Genomic DNA, 20,917 nt, shown 5'->3' with positions numbered 1-20,917 from the left:
CATCAGTCAAATTCAGATACTTGTTGCCAGCTCTAAGATTTATAGGCTAAAGCTGGTTTTTGAAATTGCTTTGTATTTCCATTTAACAGCTAGGACAGCAGCATGTTAAAAACCTGCCTTGGTCTCCTTGGAGCCTATTTATAAAGCTAATTTGTCTCCCTGAGCATTATTTTTCCTTCTCCACCCTTTTCAAATACCAGCTTTAGGCTTCTAAACCATTAACCCCCCTTCTTCATCCCAAACAAAATACTGTCAGAAACAATGGATGCAGGACAGTGACGATTCTGGTGATATAGTCCTCTCCAGCAGAATGCAAGCCATCTCTCCTGCTGGCGGGAGATGGATTCGCTGCCCTCCCTGCAGACTCACAGGCACACACACACACACACACACACACACACACACACACACACACACGGAGCGCTGGGAAGTCCACATTTACTGTACTGCATGCTGACTGCCTTGAGGAAACTGTAGCTAACCACCTTATTAGTATTCTTGCCTCCACTGTGTCTCACTTGCAGCATCAGAGCGCTGAGCAAAATGCAGTAGAGCAGGGACAGACACGGCTCTGGCAATCATCTCAATGCAGGCTGCTGAGTGTTGGGGGTGGGGGCATGCAGCGCATCAAGATTAATAACCTTGCCATAATCCGGGGCACCGTGCAAGCAGACACCTCTGCTGATTGACTCACTCCTGGCTTGATACATCTGCCTTGGGGACACGAATCCGGAATCTAGTTTCCACCCCCCAGCCCCCTGATTTTGGATGTTCTTTTGATTCTCCACAGACCTGGGAAGGTAACCGCAAGCCATACCATCTGCAGCTCACAGCACCTCTTGGAGGTTACTACTGACAGTTTTCATTACACAGGCTTCTGTGAGTGCTTATGTGTTTGTATGTGTTCCTGCGTGTGGGTGCCTGCTTCCTCGTAAAAGAGATTGTGTGAGTGTCCGTACTGTGTGTGGGGATTTGTGAGACAAGCAAAGGAGGTATACCGTACAAGAGGAGATCTCAACAGCGTGATAAAAATCTCCAGGCACTGGGGCTCACAATCTGTAGCCCCCCTCCTCACACCGCCCCTTCTTTGCCCTACTCCCCCGGATCCTTTCGTCTTTGATGAGTTTTTGGCTCACTTTTTGGCGGAGTCTCTTGGACATGTTCTGCTGTTGCGGGAGGATCAAATAAATGGAACCTTTGAAAGTTGATTATTTTTCTCTTATGTGACAAACACACACAGAGAGAGCGCGAAGAGGAAGGAAATTAGAGTGGTGTATGACAAGCTAGAGGATTTAAATTTTTCCTTGGTGAACTTTGAGGATCCACTGAGAAGGTAAGTAACCAGATTACTTAGCTCTGGTACCTTGTTTTCTTACAACGTTTGTTTGTTTTTTCTGGGCTGTTTTCAGAAATCCATATGAGGTTCATAAGCGCGCACTTCCAGATTGTAATGCAGAGAGGAGCCAGTGTGTGGCATTCGGGGTTATTCTCATGCCAAGAAGGGTATTTCCATCTGTATGGGCCCCTCTTACTATTTTATACCCCTCTTCTTGGTGTTTTCTTGGTGAATTCGGAGAACATGAAATCTGCAAATTTGTGATAAAAATTAAAACCCCAGTCTATTTCGAAATAAATCTCCTAAACTGGGGGTTTGGTTGGGGGGGATCATTCAGGTTAACTGCTCTCAGAAGCTCTGAGACAGAAGCAAACCTGAACCTACTCAGAGACTGCCATGAGATGTCGGGGGGGGGGGGGGGGTAATTCAGACTTTTATGACAACTTAAAAGTAGACCCCTTGCAGATTTTCTTTCTTCCTTTCTTTTCTTTTTTTTCTTTTTTCTTTTCTTTTCTTTTCTTTTCTTTTCTTTTCTTTTCTTTTCTTTCTTTCTTTCTTTCTTTCTTTCTTTCTTTCTTTCTTTCTTTCTTTCTTTCTTTCTTTCTTTTTTTTTTTTAGAACAATTTTGTGTGCTCTGGGAAGTGGTGGCTGTATTTCCACAGCTTTTAATAGGAGCAAATGAGAACAAAGTGGGAATTGTTTTGTGTTTTCAGCCTCGCTTTTGGATTGACTTTTTCCTATTGCATCTCATTAACCCCCTTTGAACTCGACTGTCCCCTTATTACGGACTAGTAGTGCCTGTCATTTTGGAACATCTTCTCACCCCATGCAGTCCCTAGAGAAGGGAGTGCGGTTGCAAATTGCTCATAACTGTGCAGTCTTGGCTGTAAAAGCAAGCAGCGTCAGAATTCATGTGACTTCAGTCAAACATCTTACCGAAATCAGGAAATCAGTCTCCTCTGCGTTGCCTGGTGGGTCCACGGGCTTTAAAGCTTTACCCCTCATTTCCTTAGAACTGAAATGCAGATAGCACTTTAGTTTTACCTTTTATTTGTTTATTTATTTTTGATGTCCAGAAACGAAAATACTGTTTCACGGTGACAGCATCTGCATCTCTATATTCGTGAATATATTTATCTCTAAATTGGCACCTAGCAGGGAAAATAAGCTGTAAGTGTTTTTCCAAAACGCTGAAATCCCCAAGTGAAAGTGGCTAGAAGGTTACTCTTCCTGGTGAACATCAATGGTGGTGTATCTGAAGCGGAGTGGTGATGTTCTCTGGGCTGTTAGCCAATTCTAAGAGCTGTTGTGATCATGTTCAATGTAGAGATGACAAGTATGCTAACTAGGGAGAGGAGGGCACACCTAGGTAATTCTTTCCCACTACTGAGGACTATATTTAACTACAAGATGCTAATTGCAGCATAGAAAAATCTATTCAGACATGACTGATCTAGTCAAAGATTTATCAGTGCATCCAAGTTTGGAGATGTCAGACCTCATACTAGAAGCACTGATATTTCGTCTTTCCTAAAAGGTGAATTACTAAAAGAGCAAACAAACAAAATGTTGATATGAGGTTATCTAACGATCCTTGCACAGGGATGTTGGAGGAACAGAACTGCAGCTGTTAAGAGAAGTTCCCTGTCCCCAGCTGGCTCTGTGACTGCCACTCAACACAGTAAACTGATGGACACAATGTGGGAAAAATTTTGAGACACAAGTCATGATATGCCCTTCTGGCAGGCTATTTTTGACTCATGTATTTTTTTCCCCTAGACTTCAGCTCTGGTTTCATGATCAGCAAAAGAACATTTCCTTTGCTTTACTTTTTTATTTTCATTTTTCTTTAAGTGTCTGGAACATAAGCAGACATCAATATAATTTCTTTTTTTTCTTTTCATTATTTTCTTTATTTCTTTTTTTCTTGAGACAAGAATGAGCTAATAATCACCAAACAGAGAGTCAGGGATGGATACAAAAGCAAGAAACATGAACTATAAGAAGAGAAAGACAAGGAAGCTGCAGATGCCAGCAAGTCACAGCAGGCCATCAAAGGTCTCCTCGACTCTGAGGATATGGATTAATCCTTTTGTTTTCAGCTGCCCACTCACCTGGAGATTCTGATAACTAGTCCTAAGGAGAGAAGGCAGTGTTTTAGGTCATCTACTTGATATTAGAACCACTTAGAGTAAAGAGAGGCTCTTCATAAATGTCATTCTGTAAGTTGGCAAACTTATGCCTCTTTTCTTTGAGATTGCTTGACTTTAACTGCCACCTATCAATTCATATTTTCATGTAGAATGAATATGTGCTTAGACTGGTGGTATTGGGAAATTAATTACATAGACTGTCAACACTGTCTGAAAACAGAAGGATAGTATTTTATCTTTTATGTACTTGAGTCTTAATAATTGCAATGAGTGAATCTTCTGGCAGCAGCAATACTTTCCTTATCAGTTCTTTTAGGTTAATAATAGCAGTGGGGTACCAGCCAACCCAGAATGTTATGACACCAGCTCATACAATATGTAAAGCAAATCCTTTGCATCTCAAGGGCTCCAGATGCTGTTTGCACATCTGCAACTTGACATCTCTATGTTTAGCTGAGGTGTATCAGTGGTAAACAGCTTATGCTCACAGTTGACTCCAGGACCTAAAGTGGACTTTCTTGAACCTTGTTTCTTGGTAGAGAGTGTTTTGAGGTTTAACAGTCTGAGTTTGCTACCTTAGTGAATTCAGCAGCAAAGAAAGCAAGGAAAAAGGAGGAGTGAGAACTTCCATTTCCATAGGGATATAGTATGTCAGAGAAGCCAATGAAGAGACTGGTGTTCCTTCAAAGAGATAGACAAGATTACTCTTATAGAATGAATCCATAAAGTGCTCCACTGAATGTATTAGTGGAGACTAAGGGAAACTCCACCTCCTCCTCAGTTTAGTTCCAGTCAGTGGGCAGGCTTTTCTCTGGCTCTTTACTCGACTCAGCCAACCAGACCCAACACTCTCCAGTGTGTTTCTATGCTTTTAAGACCCAAGACACTTAACACATGAATAGTTCCTTCCTTTTCAAAAAGACAAAGCTGACAGCTGGAAAGTTAGCCACTGCGATTCTTTAAAGGAAGCCAGGAAGATTATCCAGTAAGTTCAAGAAGAACTTTCTTTTGATTCTTTAGGTTTGCTTGACTTAAAGTTCTTTGGGCTTTTGGTTCTCTAGCCCTGGCAGAGAAGATAAACCAAGTGTCCTGCACTTGAAGTTTTGATTACTGCATCATTGCTACAACTTAGAAAAACTTAATATCTTAGGCTGATCCTAACAATGGTGATGGGAACCGGGTCAGAACATCAGTCTATGGAATGAAATGCAAAGTCTTGGATCTTGGCTTGAAGTAAATATTATAGAGCAACAGATGCTTTGTGTGTCCTTCATGTTGTTCCCTACCACTTACAAACAATTGCTCTGGGACCTCCATGATTACAAAAGAAAAGCTGATTAAGGTTACATGAACTGGATAGAAACTTTGAAGTATGCAATAGACTAAATAAACCCACTCCGTCATCTCTATTGCACTTGAGACTGATGCATGCGTATGTGTATGTGCATGTAGGTGCATGTGCATTTATGCACTGATAGATTTTAAGTGATTAGTCAGGGTATGGAGGCCATAACAATTGATTCATAAAAAAAAATAGAAAGCTGTGCAATGAAAATTGGTCTTGGATTTCAGAAACGATTGAAAAGGGAAGGAAGGAAGGAAGGAAGGAAGGAAGGAAGGAAGGAAGGAAGGAAGGAAGGAAGGAAGGAAGAAAGGAAGGAAGGGAGGGAGGGAGGAAGATGGAAACAATAAGGGAAAGAAGGTGGAAGTATGTTAGGAAAGAAGGAAAAAGGCAAAGGAGGACACTTGGACATTCTAACTTTCTTGACAAGGCTACACAGACCATTACTGAGTTTGCAAGCTCCAAAACCTCTAGTCCATAATGAAACTCGAATTTTAATGACATTTGGAAACTTTATAAATAGGGTATTTATCTATAATAGGCAGGACATAATGAGAACAAGCATTGTCATACTGGAATGCATTTATGAGACAGACTAGGGTTAAAAGGCAGAGACGAAGACATTAATAACAGTATTAGTTTTGTAGTTGAACAAACAGGACAGATCATTTCTCAGAGCCTCAGTTTTCTATTCGCTAAAGCATGAAAAGGTAATCATAAAGATTTCTGTGATAAGCGAATAAAAGATGTATAAGTACAGTTAGCAAAACCTTTCATATGAAATTACATTGATGTTGATAGCTCACAAAGATTTTTTTTCCATCCACCTTAATCTAGTTTTAGGAAGAGAAAACCCAACCTAATTCAGGATATGTTTAGAATTAGACAGAGGGCTGAAGTAGAAAATATAACTTGAGAGTTAGGTAAAACTGAAGAAACGAAGGTATGTTTCTGTCAGTTTGCCTTAGAGTTTATTCAGACACTCTCAGAGCAGCCTAAGTGCCTTCCAGATGTTGTTATACTCATGTTCACAATTTCAAAATGATACTGATTGTAAGTAGAATCATGTGCATCCATCCATATGTGGTTGCAGAAACAATTCAAATGTCAGCAAATGGTGTTAACATTGCTTTTTCTCTACTGTCTCTTTTTGTTCACAAACAATGAAAGGATATCTGTTTATTAGTTCACTATCTGGCAGGTACTGGTACTATGGTTGGTACTGTGAGAAATACGTTAGGTCTCTCTTCATTTCTCTAGGCTGCAACTCCAGCATTTTGACATGCCATGCTGCAGTCTGCTGGACTGCTCCTTAGAATTTTGACTTGATAGTTAAACAGAATTAAGATTCTTCTTCCAGCATCTGACCCATATGGAGCTATGTCATTGTGTATGACCTTTATTTAGTTCAAGAACATATTGCTAAAGATGTAAAAAGCCTTGTTCCTATTAATGTAGCTAGCTGAGCTGTCAGCGATGAGGCCAATTCTGCTTTGCTAACTCTGCACGGCTGGTACCACTTGACCCAGGTATTTCTGTTCTGCCTAGTCAGCCTTTCTCTGAACATGAAGAGAGCTGGGTTTTGCCCTTCAGTGTGTGGGCTCTAACGGTCTGATAATGAATGGAAGGGCTGTGCCTTATGATTTGCATGGGAGCAATACCAAATCCAAACTCACAGCAATTTAAATTCTTTTTATAAAATCCAGGTCTAGGGCAGCAAAAGAGGGAGAAAGGATATCAATGAGTCACAGTAACACACCCATACACAAACTGCATCTTTAAGTGCCACAATCTAGGGACAGGTCTCTGCACTGAACTAGAAAATCCCCCCATCATACACAGCACTTCATGTAGAGAGCACACATAAAGCTGATGCAATAAGTTACAATTATCACAAATAATCACTGGTCATATGCTGTGTGCCAGACAAGGGAAATCATGTATGCCCTCTGTTAGAATATTAGTGAGTTTGGGGGTTGGATCAACAGATCAGCAGAACATACAATTTGTTCCTTTTTCACAGGACCTGTGTTTGATTTTCATCACTTATATGTTGGCTCTTAATTGTTAGTAACCCCAGTTACAGAGGGTGTGATGCCCTCTTCTGACCTCCTCAGGCAGTAGGCACATGGTACAAATACATGCATATAGGTACACATACATGCATATAGGCAAAACATTCATACACATAAACTAAAGATAAATGAATTTTTAAAAAATTAGTGAGATAACTATTTTTCTCCTGAATAAACAAAGAGATTAAATTTTCACACACACACACACACACACACACACACACACACACACACACACACACACACACATACATGATATCCTTTTTGTTTCTAATAGACCTGAAAAATTTTCTCTTTGGACCAGTTAATTCCTGATACTGTATGCCATTAATGTTATATTTTTATGGTACTCTAGAAGAGTCTAGAGCTTTAGGCAGGTGTCTGATTCTTTTGTTATTGCCCAAGTCTTGTTGGAATGGTTGGCCTTAGATGGTACATTATACTTCAGTTGAAAGTTTGGGAACATTGTTGAAATGCATAGGCCGTATTACTATGTGTACCAACTTTTTAGTGATGGAACTTTGGGCAGGTTGATTTTATATCTGTACTTCAGTACCTTGAGGAATTAAAATACTAATGGACCCTTATTTACTTATAATCACCACTAATATTCTAAGATATTGTAATATCTTAGAATTTTAGTTTACATAACTATCTTGGTACTTTGAAGGAAAAATAGTTAAGTGATAGAAATGAATAAAATACTGGATATTTTTGTCTTTCTGAGACATGATACAAAGGCTAGGAAGAAAATTCTGATTCTAGAATACAATTACTAGCTTGGCTATAAAAAGGAGGGAAAAATTACATTTTATAAACGTTTGCATTTGTGTATATGTGTGTACTCCTGTCTGTATGGATGCACAAGCATGAGTACCTGTATAAATTAGAACAGCCTTGAGTCTCACTCCTCAGGGGCAGTTCAACTTTTTTTATTCAAAGTCTTCCTATGTCTTGATGCTTACCAAGTACTCAAGACTGACTGGCCAGAAAACCTCAGATTCTCTCCTTTATGCCTTCCCCAAAATGGGTAACAGTGTGTACCACCAGGCCTCCTAACATTCTGATTCTGATTTTATAGAATGAGTTCAGAACTGCATGCCTTACAAGGCAAGCACTTTATCCTACCAACTGAGCCATTTTCTTATCTGTAGAAGTTTTCTAGTTAAAAGACAACAGGCAGCAGTCCTCTTTTGATTCACTGTGCCAAAGAAAACAATAAAAATCCATTTTTATTATCTCATCCCTGAAAAAACCATACATTTTGAGTATAATGAAAATATTCTATCACATTTCCATGTCATTGTTTTAATTATACCTTTATATGTATGTAGGAATGTATATGTGTAAGATAACAGTCTTTTAATGCTTTGTAGTAAACTTTCCAGTGATGACAAGTTTCACTCATTCATACAAGACTCTATATGTATGTATGTATCATTCTATCTCTCTATCATCTTTTTTCTCTCTATCTTTCTATCATTTGATCTATCACTATTATCTTTTTATCTATCATCTATAATTTTTCTTTTTACCCATCATTCTATCATCTATCTTTATATCTATCTATCTATCTATCTATCTATCTATCTATCTATCTATCTATCTTATATCTATCTAATTTTAAGGTCAAAGAAGCAACAATTTTCAGAGCATATTCATCAACATTCCCTTAAAATAAATCCAGTGACTATACATATTGAGAATCTAGTAGACAATCAATATAGAAGATATGATTAACTTAAAAATATAACATGAATACAACATTTGAATAAAAGAAATACAAAATAAATATTTTGAATAAATATTCTGATAAAAGAAAATCTTGTGCTGCAATCCTAGTAGCAAGCAAATGGATTTTCTGATTTATTTTGCATGGTGAAGTTATAGGTCATGATCATAAGCAATATGGATTAAAGATTTAGAGAATAGCAGAACCCAGTGCTTCCTTATATAAAGGAGAAGCATGTTTAAATGGTTTGTTCAGATCTTTCATCTACCAAAGAATCTGGACTATCAGGAAGTATTGAGCATCATGTTCATAAATCTATTTTGATCCCAGTGCCAAAAGTAACATATGAAAATACGTTTGAAATGTTTTCATGTCCACTTGGCTACCAGAATTTTCCTGAAATAAGGTCTGTCCAGCATAGGAACAGAGAATCTCTCCGTATTTTCCTCTGATGGATGCTACCTCCATCATTCTTTTACATCTTCTTTGTCTTCTTGTTCTACCTTGCCTCCCTTCCTTATTATGTCTTTGTATCTCTAAGTCTGACCTCAATTTCTATCACTGTTTTCAGCCTATATACATTCAATTCTTCTACTCCAACAAGAGTCTGCAACAAGTAACTTTGTTCCACATATCTGGGATGTTATCTGGGATGTTATCCATTTAATGGGCAACCATTTATTTAAAAATAATATATATTAAAAAATCAAGTTCTTACATCTAAATTCCATAACTGAATCCCAACTCAGAAATGTTAGTTGAGATCATTTTACATAAGTAAATCAACACTTTCAGTGAGCATTTGTAATGAGAATAGTCTATTCTTCTTTTGTGATCATTTTGTTAGTGCTATTTACTCTGTACTTGTTTGTTGAAGACATGTATGTAGTTTAATGCTATGCATATAGAATACCAAATATAGGCAATATAAATTCCCCCTAAAATATATTGTTTTAATTTTGCCATTAGCTTGATAAAGGAGAAGTTAACCTGTTAGCCAAAGTAAGTCAAAGTTTTGTAGAAGCAACACCGAGGCATTCATACTTGGAGATGTTTAAACACAGGGCAGCTTAGTATTAGTACTAAATAGTTCAGTTGTGAAGAAAGTGAAGAAATGTTTTGAATTCTGTGGAGTGCTTTAAAAAAAGAGAGTCCTTAAGATAAGCATGGTGAATCTGTAACAATGTTGTGATAGTACAGATATACTAAGAGCTTCACAGTCATTCAAAGAGGGACATCTTTATTCTGGAGACGGTAACAGAAAAACTAAGATTCATTCAACTTGTGATTTTCCTAAAGAAATGTATCATTACAAACTGCAAACATCTATGTCATTGCATCTGGCCACACAGTCCAGGTGTACAACTCTTTCATTTTGAAACTTTAGTTGGCCTGAAACAAAGTTTAGCACTATTTATTATCTATTTTCCACTCTATTTCTCTTTTAAATTTACTGATACCATTTTGGATAACTTTTTTTTCCCTGAATTTATGGGAATTTTTTCTGCATAAAATTATTTTTCAAAACTTCCTCTTTTTAATGTTGTAAAATGAGAAATTACAAATAAAGGTATACAGAACCACCCCTCTAGTTTGTCTTCTCTTCCTACTGACGATTTGCTTCTGTCCTTTTGTTTCTGGAAAGGGTTCTAGTGCCTTGAACTGATTGTCTGTTAACCATCATCATCGGACGTCATGTTCTTGAGGAAAGCATACTTAGCCATCTATCACTTAAAATGGAATAAATAACCTTTACTAACGTCGGAATAGCTGATTGAAGGCTAGTCCTTGACCTTTCTGTCTTTGGCATGATACTTTGGCTTGGGTTTTGAAAGATATAAGGGCTCCTTTCTCTGCTTCAAGAAATTACAAGTTTCTTTTCCGATTAAGCTGGAGACATGGCAATTGAACAATGAAAAACTTGCAAATGAGTTAAATTCTTTACAGGGTGACCTGATGTTTGAGGTAGGGTCTGGATTCAAGGTTGACATCTAGCAAAAACAGAGGAAAAGTTTTGTGAAAAGAGGGAAGTACCTATTGTATAATACCACTTACTTGACAAAATGAATGAGGTTTATTTCTACTATCAAATACTTCTTTTTTTTTTGCTTGTTTATTTATTTATTTTTTAATTTATTTTTTTATTAGGTATTTTCCTCGTTTACATTTTCAATGCTATCCCAAAAGTACCCCATACACACACCCCCAATCCCCTACCCACCCACTCCCCCTTTTTGGCCCTGGGGTTCCCCTGTACTGGGGCATATAAAGTTTGCAAGTCCAATGGGCCTCTCTTTGCAGTGATGGCCGACTAGGCCATCTTTTGATACATATGCAGCTAGAGACAAGAGCTCCGGAGTACTGGTTAGTTCATATTGTTGTTCCACCTATAGGGTTGCAGTTCCCTTTAGCTCCTTGGGTAATTTCTCTAGCTCCTTCATTGTGGGCCGTGTGATCCATCCAATAGCTGACTGTGAGCATCCACTTCTGTGTTTGCTAGGCCCCGGCATAGTTTCACAAGAGAGAGCTATATCTGGGTCCTTTCAGCAAAATCTTGCTAGTGTATGCAATGGTGTCAGCATTTGGAAGCTGATTATGGGATGGATCCCTACATATGGTAATCACTAGATGGTCCATCCTTTCATCACAGTTACAAATTTTGTCTCTGTAACTCCTTCCATGGGTGTTTTGTTCCCATTTTATCAAATACTTCTTAATCAGATATAATTTTTGGTCATTGCTGTCAGTGTTAGTGGAAATGCTAATACTGAGTTTCAGAAACAGGAAGAGTATAGAATTAATTTCTTCCTGTGTGCATGCCCAGGACTAGTTTCAGGAAGATTTCCCATTCTAATCAACCTCTGTAATGGTTGGTAAATTGTACATCCAGAAAATGAAGAAACCTCTCTCTACCTCTGTTATTTTCCCCATATCTTCTACCAAGAACACCTTCCATCTGTCCCACTTACTCAGAAGACCACTTTTCCTCCTGGCTATCAGGATTTCTTGGACTTTCAGTTTTCTGCTCAGCTTCAACTTTCCAAAATTAGCTCATGTTCACTTTCTCATAAGGAGGTATCATTGAACATTTCCCAACCTGCCTCAGAGATTACAGTCTTGCACTCCTGGTTTTAAGAACATCATAGGACAGCACTGACTTGGCTGGAAACAGCTCGCAAGGCTGGTCTCTCAGCTTCTTCAGGGAGGATGTAACACTGATTTTTTGCTTCAAGACTGCCAAGTCTTCCAAGTCTGCAGACCCATGTCAAGCATTTGACAACTGCCTCGATTTGCTGTCAGTAGATATAAACATCCTTCAGAAGAGACATTGTTTTATCTGCCAAATCACAATCCCAACAACTGGCATATATTCTGTATTTCTCATTTATCTACAACTTCATATTTACTTCCAAGTTTATTCTTTTTGGAAAAATACGGAGTATATATTTTTAAAAATTGAAAGATAGAGATAGTAAATGAATGTCAAAAATCTTTGAGCATGTGTCTGGATAAATTATATACCTGTAGTAGGAAATATATTTAAAATGTTCTTTTCTAGGTCATTTAAAATATTTAACAGTTTCCTTCTTAAGGAAGTATGTGTGTGCTTGTGTGTTTCAATATATCTTTAAACAGTGCATAAACTCTAAAGTTCTATGCAAATGATGATTTTGTTATGTTGTATTCTGAAATTATTTTTGAATTATATCACATATATTTGTGTAGCCCAGTAAAACAAACAGCTGATTAAGGGGCAATCATTTCCCCTATTTTAAATCACAAATATTATGGATGATTATGAAATAGAGCTTCAGAAACAGATGTGTGCACCCGCGTTGTTTGTGTGTCTGGTGAGGTACAGTAGAACCTGGCTAAATTACACTAATGAGCTAGCGACCCATTACAAATCATCACATTTGCCCAATTAATGTTGGAGCAACAGAGAGAAAAAAGATTATTAAGCAAGTCAGCTGATAGAAAGGGAAGAAAAATCCTAAAATAAATTTAAAAGACATGAGCCATGTACACACATATATACACATGTAGTATGATGCAGTGTCAAGTTTTATTTTACCCTGTTAGGGTTGTCTAGCATCACAAGGATATCAGAAGGTACTGCCTTGAGGGATCCTGTCTGTTATTGTGCTCTCAGCAATTGCTTTGTTTATAGTCTCAGAAAGCCCTAGTCTTTTTGTTGTTGGTGGTGTTGGTGATGGTGGTAGCTTTTGAGACAGGGTTTCTCTGTGTAGTCTTCACTGTTCTGTTCTGTACTTTACAGAAGTAACTTGCAGTGTAGCCTTGACCTCATAGAGATTCATATACTTCTATCTCCAGAGTACAGAGATGAAAGGTGTGTGCCACTACCAGGCAGGAAGAACTACTTTTATCTCACATTTACTTGGGAAACTTTGTTTACACACACACAGTGAGGGGGGGGGAGGGGTAATTATTTTTCTAATTCCTTGAGGTTATAAAATTTCTTTATTTTTTGGAAATCAAAGGACAATAGTGCATTTCTGATAATTATGAATGGATTTTTTTCAAACATTGAGTATTCATAACCATTTGGAGCAGGATTGTAGAAGATATCCTTTTATCTCAAAGGTGGTTTTAGTCTCTCAGACATAGACTACATAGACAAGACATTAACTTTATACTTTAGGTTAAAATTATTCCTCCAAAATTATATCTAGATCTCCTACAAAATTAATGTATAGTTTACGCTTTCTGATTTTTTTCTTCCTTTCTCATTGTTATTAGATTGGTTGCTTGATCAACACAACACCATTTCCCCCCTTTGCTCCATGATTTCAAAATGTCTTTGCATTTTATTTTTAACCTATATAACCTACTTGTTAACTTAAAAGCAAATGATCCTTCTGGAACTGCCATCTTCTTGCCAAGGATGTCGCATCTGGGTTGTCTTCTAGCTTCTAGCTTTGTTAGACTGAATTTGAAAATTCTTTTATATATTTGCTAATGGCCTTATATTGTACTGTCTACAACTGCATAATGGAAGATCTAAAAGAACAAAGTGCATCCCCTTTCAGTATTTAGTCACTCCTTGCTATGTAATAGATTGACTATGTATGTATTTTGAATTGCTCAATAAGTTTGTTGATCTGAAAGTCAAACAAGAAATTTATTCTTGGCATCCTTCAATATCAAATACAAGGCATGTTATTTGTAAGAAGTCTGTTTTCCTTCCTTCTTTCCTTCTTTCCTTCTTTCCTTCTTTCCTTCTTTCCTTCTTTCCTTCTTTCCTTCTTTCCTTCTTTCCTTCTTTCCTTCTTTCCTTCCTTCCTTCCTTCCTTCCTTTTTCTCCCTTCCTCTCTTCCTTTTCTTTCTTTCTTTCTTTCTTTCTTTCTTTCTTTCTTTCTTTCTTTCGTTCTTTCGTTCTTTCGTTCTTTCGTTCTTTCGTTCTTTCGTTCTTTCATTCTTTCATTCTTTCGTTCTTTCTTCATATAGTTCTTCTGTGTCTCACAAGAGTGTGAGCTTGCATAAGACAACTTCAGTATACTATGGTCTTTCACTCCCAGATCTAGCATGAGCTCTATCATACTGACATACAAATCAATGAGTTCTTTTTCCTAAAAATGTCATGAATAGACAATCTCAGACACAAAATCATTGATTATGAAGCACTCATCATAGAAATGAAGAGATTGTGTAGCTTTCAAAGGGGCATGGAGGAGAAAACTGTCAAAAGGCTGGTAGACTGTGACTGTATGAATTTGCCTTTATTTGGCCTTTAACCTCCCCAGTGAATCCCCACAGACAGTTCTGCACTGTGGGTAAGTGCATGTAAGACTACATGTCTGTGAGAAGATAGAAAGAAAAAATTACAAGATAACATTGCAAACAATAAATGAGAATTTTAGGTGGCCTAAAGCATACATCTAATTATTTTCCAATAAGTTTGACCTCTTAACATTTTTATTACATTGGAAGAGGTAAAGGAAGGGTAGAGTTTGTTGTCCTGTACTATCAAATCTAAGCTTTAATGATTGTCCATTGCTAGAGACTAATCTGGAATGGCATTTGTGCCAGCTGTGAACTGTATTTAGAAACAGTATTCCACTCCCCAGCCCAGTGGAAGGATTGGAGAGGATTGAATATTTGGGGTCAGAAGGAAGAGATTACTTGGCAACATTTTCAGATGCACAGTTACTTTTATCTGTTCACATTTCATCAGGTTTGGGGGTTTATCAGATTCATTGGATTGTCAAATAGAAAGGAATTATAGGAAAGGTATTTGTGATTAGATCTTCCCTGTCTTAAACACTGCACATTGAAACCACATTTCAAAGATACTAATTCTTGGAAGTCTTAAAGTAAGAGCAGCGTTTTCTACTCCACTTATGGGAAACACTGGAAGAGATCGTTTGGAGCTGGGTTGTGCTGTGCATGGGAAAGTGATTTGAAGAAGTAGAATTTTATAGCCTGCATCCCACTGGCTCAGCTTCAGAAGTAGAAGCTAGTGTTATAAAATAGGCTCGCCATGATGATTATGGCCACATATAAGATTTCTGTACATCAGGCAGTGAAAGCTGGTGACTCATTTCTGTAAAAGATTTTCTGCTTTTTTAAACCAAGTTCTGAGACCTTATTGCTGCTATGAGACTTTGTCGAGTTGAATTTCTTTACCCAAGCTGCTTCTCCATGGTTGGGTGTATGTCTTTGTGAGGAAGTTCTGACAATTTAAAATTGAGATAAGCTGCATAACAACTAAAAGGATAAAAATAACTTCATTGCCAGGAGTGGGGCTGATTAAAAACAGGGAGGATTACTTGGGGTTGGTTTCAGCCTTTTAGCTGCCTTTCAAGGGTCAAAGTCAGGGCCTGGCATGGATTAAGAAGGGTTCAAAATGAAGTTTGTGGAGCTTCTGACTTCTTTAATAACAATTTTCTTCCCTGGTTCTTTTTTTGTTTAACAGTAAATTCTAGTTTGTTTGTTTGTTTGTTTGTTTGTTTGTTTGTTTGTTTTCCTGAATGATTTTAAAGCAATAGGAAATGCAGACAGGCTAAAAGAACTATAATAAAAAGAAATATACAATGGGGCCTCCCTGTCTTGGCTTCTTTAAAATTATGTATGTATATCTTACACAATTGCCATGAAAAAGCATCTAATATACTTCAAAAATCAAAGGCAACCATATATCCAAGGAATAAGCCCTTGTTGGGTCGCATAGGTCTGTAAAAATGTCTCATACTAATTTTTCTTTCTTTCAAATAGTATGCAAAGAGTAATATTTGAAGAATTTTGGAAGTCTTCTGTGAAACAACTAGGTTTACTTTGATCCAATTCAATGTTTTTCAAATGTATTCAACTATGGAAGACTCTTTCATGGAACATCAGTTAACACTTAGCAAATTAATACTGCCCCGTGGAAGCTCTGTATAAACAGTGACTTAAATAACAGTTGTACTGTGGATGGGAATGTGCTTACTACTCAATACTCACATGATTCAGACATGAGTGTATAAGAATGAAATCTTGCTCTATGACAGAAGTCCCTTAGGAATACGGGTTTGGGGTATTTACTCATCTTAAATAAGGCATGGAAAGCATGCACCTGGATGTTTTAATCACTGTTGAATTACGAATTCAAGTTGGGAAACCAACCTCTTATCACACTCTTAGAGGTCTGCTCACTCTCTATAATAATGGAATATGTGACCATTTGTCCGTGGTAACAGCATTCACATTTTCATAAAATATGATTGTAGGGACAAGTTGATATTGTTCAAATACACATGTTGTATTGCATGTACAACAACCAGTATGCAAATATATTCTATTAGATCAAAACATTTTTTAGTTCTCTATATTCTCCCTTACTTTTAGTAATTGACATTGTACTAAGGGGCAGCATCAATAGCTGAGTCTGAATGAAGACCCAAGAACACAAACCTTGTGGACTTTTAATTTCCAGAGTCTTTTCAGACACCAGCAGCTCTCCTGGAAGACCAGGTAGCCTCTGTACTGCTGAGGGTGGCTGAGAGGATCCAGTGGTTTATAAAATGCAGGATAACAGTGAAATGCATTCAGATACTGCTTCTTTGCCTAACACCTCAGCCTCAAAACAAAACAAAACAAAACAAAGAGCAGGCAAGAATAGAAAGAGTATTCTTAGCTGAGCCAGCATGATATGAATGCTGCATTAGCAGCTGCTCACTGAGCCGCAGCTGAGCAGATCTGCAGTCTTCAAGCTGCCCCACATCCTTCCTTTAATACCGGCTGCAGAAATTCCCTTGTGTCCTTTCCAAGCAGGAAGTCTAACTTCCTCAGGATGAATGATCTTTCCAATCTCCTTAGAATAGGAATTACCAGGACATAGATGGTAAGAATGCCTTTCGGCACATCAGAATAATAATGAAATCTTATATTTATATAACTCATGATCATGGAGTCCTCCCCTATGTTTTATATATATATATATATATATATATATATATATATATATATATATCACATATATATATATATCACATACCTAAAATCAGAGGCTTTCTTACATAAATGTAGGAGGCAGTGAAGATCTTTAGTCTCATTGATTTCCTTTGAAAGTAAAATCCTCACAGAAGTCTATTAAACTGACTTCCATGCCTTATTCATTTTCTTTATTTCCAACAGCAGTGGGAATTCTGCTTTCTTCAGGTAAGAGGTCTCCAACAATGGAGGAGATTGATGAGATATTCTGTAACAATAACTTGTGAGTCTTGATGTGCTCACTGAGTAATCTGGGATCAGAGAAGAGGCTTGTGAATGCACATTTATAGGATAAGATCAAAGACAGTTACAGGTCCATGGGTTATTATTGAATAACCATGGTGGACCTATGATAACCCATGCAGAGAAACTCTCTTAAAGGCCATTCATCAGCCATTTATTTAGTACATTCAATGACAAGGGTAACACATGGGATGGATCTGCTTTTAAATGAGGATCTAAACATGTAGAATTATGGGATACTAAGAACAATTTTTAAAAAAAATACATAAAATCCAGATTTAGAATTCAAATTATTTTTCTTCTTTCAGAATCAGTAGTTTTAATCTAAACCTATCATGGAAATTAGAGAGAAACTAGAGTGACAGCATTTCAAGAGAGAAAAAAGAAGGTTACACATGATTGAGAGTAACATTTCCCCCTAAAACTTGTACTTCAAATTATTAAATAACAAATGGATATAGGATTCATAATTAAATAATTTATATTAAGTAATTTCAGGGCATAAATTCCCAAATTCACTGATTTTCATAACATTTACTTTCTACCTTTTGTTACTCTCTAAACATTTACCTTAATGCCTTCATTGAGAAATTGTGGCATTATTTGGTCATATCAGGATATTTATTATTGGTATTATTAAAGTATCAGGATATATATTGGAGAGTTGGAGATACAATATAACCATCCCTTCAACCACTTATATAACATCCTAAGAAACAGCTGATATGTCCCACTACTTATGAAATATCCAGGTTGAGCAGGACACAGAATACTATGATGCTTTGAAGTACATCAAGCAGATAGTAGGGTTTATTTATTTACCCCTCCTCCATCACAGAGACTAAAAAGGTCTCCGTACTGGATTTGCTTTCCGTATTTTGGAATGAGATTGTAATGAAGCAAAAGGATTTAATTTTAAACCTCATCTGCATAACATTGGCCATGGGGACAGCATTTTACAAGGGATGGAGAGGAGTGTATCTGTTTATGTGCCTGTGTTTGGGTGGGAATAGGACGAGTACATGTGTGTCTTCAGTGTGTATTTCTCCCCACGTTTTCTTTGCTTTTATCTTTATTTCTTTGTCTACTTTGTAAACTGTTTTTAAAATTGTTTGAGGATAGTGCCCAAGCCATGTGTTTTCTTGGAACTTTGATATAACAGTCCCATTTTATTAATTAAAAGTCAGGTCATGTTTGATGTTGCTACAGCTCTATGAGAGTGATACCCCTGTTATGATGCCATTCTTTTTCTTTTCTTACAAAAACATGGGACTCAGCTATTTACCTCCTTAAGCCTACCCCCTCCCACTCCCCGAGTAACTGAGACTATAAGTATATTCTTATAGCCCTGCTTAAAAGAAAAATGTAGCTTTAAATATCCCATCAAGTGTTTCTCTGGCTCACTCCTGTCATCAGTTTCATTCCACAGTGTGAATAAGTGTCCTGATTGGTTTTTGTCAATTTGACACACATTTCAACATTCCCTGGAAGAGGGAATTTTAACTGAGAAAATGCCTCCATAAGACTGGCCTGTAGTCAAGTCTGCAGGGCATTTTCTTCATTAATATTTGATGTGGAAGAGTCTAGCCATTTGTATGCCTTGCCACCCCTGGGCAGGTGGTCCTGAGTTGTATAAGACAACAAACTGAACAAGCTATGAGAAGCAAGTTAGCAAGCAGCATTCCTTTATAGCCTATGCTTTTGTTCCTGATCCCAGGTTTCTGCCCTGAGTTCCATAGCTGATGCACCTGTAGCATGAGACAATCTCCACAAGTTGCTTTGGTCAATGTGTTCTATCACAATAGAAAAAAAGACCTGGTAGAGCAATACACTATGCCACCTTTTAAGAAATTGTTATTGGAAACCATATACTAAAGTTTTATGCTTAATGTTGTCATTTATGAAATGAGAAATTTTGATGAGGGGTCAGCACTTCAGATCGCCATCTTTTCAGTAGATCAAAAATACTGAAAACATATCTAATATAACTTCTTAATATATTTTAAAAATTACTACTTTGTTTCCTCCCAAAGTTTGCAAACTGCCTGAACAGAAGTGTCATACCACTTAATCAAAATAGATCATTTCAACCCATCTTTTCTCCCTGGGTACCACTCCATGGACTAGAGCCTCTGTGGAAAGGACTCCTCTTCTGTATGATTTTTTGTATAATGTTCTCCTGAAACTGACCACTAGATGTCTCTGTGATCACATGCTAGGCCAAATCAGACACATGGTCAACCACTTCAGTGAAGATAAACCTCAGTGCAATCCCCAAACCCCAGATACTATTGCTACAGTAAGCCTTCTCTACAATAACCTAAGGGGGTGGCTCTAGACATGCTGATTGACTATGTTTATATGATTGTGCAACTTAATAGAAACCCTTAGGTCCATCCTTATCCAGGAGAATCTGTGAGTGTCAAAGTTCCATTTCAATTGGTCTTGTACAAGTGAATATGCATATACTTACACACACACACACACACACACACACACAAAGAGAGAGGGAGGAGAGAGAAATAGAAACAATCTATTAGAATATGCACATGAAAATAAGAGATGATTCTTAGTGTTCAAAATGAAGCATGGTAACTATGGATAGAATTGTTCTAAGATCTCGGGACACAGCTGCCCCAATGTCCCTTGGTTTGGGGACCTGTCGTTCTTCATAGTCCTTTCTCACATTTTCATTCTTTTATTTTTTTTTTTCTATTTTCTCTTTCAAAAGTAACTTTACCTCAGTAAAGACCAAGAGCCTGTTCTGGAAATTGTTTGTTTTTAACCTAATGCTTACAAAGTAGCCTACATCACAGGTTCTTAGGAAATGCTTTTGTTGGAATGTTACCGGATGAGAGAACAATCCACTTGCACAGTAGAAATGTAAAAAGAATGGTTAAGATAAATTGTTATTGAAGTACAAATCAATTCATATGATTTCATACTTAGAATTGTTATGAATGGAGATCTTTAAATTTTAAAAATAATTTTGTTTGTTCTTTTTTTAAAAATTTTTTTTATTAGGTATTTTCCTCAATTACATTTCCAATGCTATCCAAAAAGTCCCCAATACACTCCCCCCCCCCCAGTCCCCTACCCATCCACTCCCACTTTTTGGCCCTGGCAATCCCCTGTATTGGGGCATATAAAGTTGGCAAGTCCAATGGGCCTCTCTTTCCAGTGATGGCCGACTAGGCCATCTTTTGATACAAATGCAGCTAGAGTCAAGAGCTCTGGGGTACTGGTTAGTTCATAATAATGTTCCACCTATGGGGTTGCAGTTCCCTTTAGCTCCTTGGGTACTTTCTCTAGCTCCTCCATTGGGGGCCCTGTGATCCATCCAATAGCTGACTGTGAGCATCCACTTCTGTGTTTGTTTGTTTGTTCTTAACATTATTTAGCAATCCCTATGTGTGTGACAATACATTTTCAGATCAGCCAAGGAAAGCATGAGAATAGATCCTTAAATTCTGACAGTATCCACGAGCTTCTGACTATCTTTGCTTTATATGAATCATACATATGGTAGTAGTCATGTAAAAA

The 20,917-nt window shown here is 37.4% G+C and overlaps 1 protein-coding gene across 1 annotated transcript in view; it reads left to right on the top strand.

Annotated features, from left to right (window-relative positions):
* Window positions 1-541: 541 nt before the first annotated feature.
* The window catches only part of Lrrc4c (leucine rich repeat containing 4C), a 1,324,975-nt gene continuing 1,304,599 nt past the window's right edge, over window positions 542-20,917 (top strand). Inside the window, exon 1 of the mRNA XM_085834625.1 lies at window positions 542-1,333. The gene's annotated coding sequence lies outside the window, so the exon portion shown is untranslated. The remainder of the gene's footprint in view (window positions 1,334-20,917) is intronic.

Source organism: Mus caroli, unplaced genomic scaffold, assembly GCF_978045245.1.
Source record: "Mus caroli unplaced genomic scaffold, Mus_caroli_1 scaffold_2, whole genome shotgun sequence".
Lineage (NCBI taxonomy): Eukaryota > Metazoa > Chordata > Mammalia > Rodentia > Muridae > Mus > Mus caroli.
This window is presented reverse-complemented; position numbering and strand designations above follow the sequence as displayed.